Below are 1,888 nucleotides of genomic sequence, written 5' to 3'. Positions count from 1 at the left end.
TGGAAAAGTATATCACTGAAAATTTATGTGGAAATGGAGATTTGGTTTTTTGTTTTAAATTTACAGCACAGAAAGTGTATAAAGCAGCTTGACATTACTTGTAGCTCAAACATCAGGGTGTTATGGAAATGACTTCACAGTGTACATGTCTCATACTTAAGTGGTATTTTGCCTTCAAATTCCAGGTTGAATTCAGTAAACATCAATTCTGTGGAAAAAGTGGATTTCCAAAGTAATTTAGTTTTTCACAATAGTCGCTGAGCACTGCTTTTCTTCTTCAGGAAAATTTCAATTTTGAATCTGTTTAATTTGACAGTAAGATATTAAAACTACTAAACCATCCATCCACTACTAAACTACAATGTAGTAGGGAAATGTAAGAAATCCAGTTTCTATTCCTGACAAAAGTTTATGGAAGTGATAATGGATAAATCCATGAAAGCAAATGGGATATGTTGTTGATACTTCTGTTTCAACAACACATAATAGATTCAAATACTTTCTGCAAAGACTTTGCTCATAAATAAGACAATTAACAACCATAGGCTTTAAATATTTTTTCACTATTTTTGTTCATTTGTCCACAGAACCTTTTTCTGATCCACACATATTTTTACCACCAGCAGTTGTAATACATCTTAGAAGATTCCACTCCATGTTGTATTGAATTAATATTTTCTCAACTTCTCTGGACAGGTACTCAGATGATTCAGTAGCTTAAAACTTGACATCCAATGAGCAACTGGTAGTACAGGTAGTATTTACTTATCAAGGATCAAGAACAAACCACACAAAATCATCTACGTTGTTGATGTTTTTGTCAACTCTTGATGTTGTTTCTGTAGGGTAAGGGAGTTAGAGAAGGCAAGGTTCGGAAAAACAATGAGACTGGCACTTTACAGGAACAGATCACCTTTAATGAGGCTGGAAGGGGCAGCAGTCAGATTAGTGAGCTGCTGCACTAACCCCAAAAAAGAGTAAGTATATATAGGCATATATGTGGAAATCTACTGTCTTAAGGGGGTCTGTTCTTCTCCAAGGTTGTTTGGGTTCAGTTCAGTTCAGTTGCTCAGTCGTGTCCGACTCTTTGCGACCCCATGAATCGCAGCACACCAGGCCTCCCTGTCCATCACCATCTCCCGGAGTTCACTCAGACTCACGTCCATCGAGTCTGTGATGCCATCCAGGCATCTCTTCTGTCATCCCCTTCTCCTCCTGCCCCCAATCCCACCCAGCATCAGGGTCTTTTCCAATGAGTCAACTCTTCGCATGACGTGGCCAAAGTACTGGAGTTTCAGCTTTAGCATCATTTCTCCAAAGAACACCCAGGACTGATCTCCTTTAGGATGGACTGGTTGGATCTCCTTACAGTCCAAGGGACTCTCAAGAGTCTTCTCCAACACCACAGTTCAAAAGCATCAATTCTTCAACACTCAGCTTTCTTCACAGTCCAACTCTTACATCCATACATGACCACTGGAAAAACCATAGCCTTGGCAAAGTAATGTCTCTGCTTTTGAATATGCTATCTAGGTTGGTCATAACTTTCCTTCCAAGGAGTAAGCGTCTTTTAATTTCATGGCTGCAGTCACCATCTGCAGTGATTTTGGAGCCCCCCCAAATAAAGTCTGACACTGTTTCCACTGTTTCCCCATCTATTTCCCATGAAGTGATGGGACCAGATGCCATGATCTTGTTTGGGTTAGTTATCTCTTAAACAGCTGGGCCAAAGAATTCTGGAGATAGGCCCAAGGCTGGGACCCGCTGGGAGTTGGATGTAATCAACATTAATGTCCATTTTTTTTTCCTTTGAGTGAGAGAGTTCTTTGTTTTGTATAGAATAGTGGGGAGGACCCAGTGGGGAGTCTTAACTCCAGGCTATTTAGAG

Source organism: Oryx dammah, unplaced genomic scaffold (assembly GCF_014754425.2).
Source record: "Oryx dammah isolate SB20612 unplaced genomic scaffold, SCBI_Odam_1.1 HiC_scaffold_11232, whole genome shotgun sequence".
Taxonomy (NCBI): Eukaryota; Metazoa; Chordata; class Mammalia; order Artiodactyla; family Bovidae; genus Oryx; species Oryx dammah.
Note: the sequence above shows the minus strand (reverse complement) of the source record.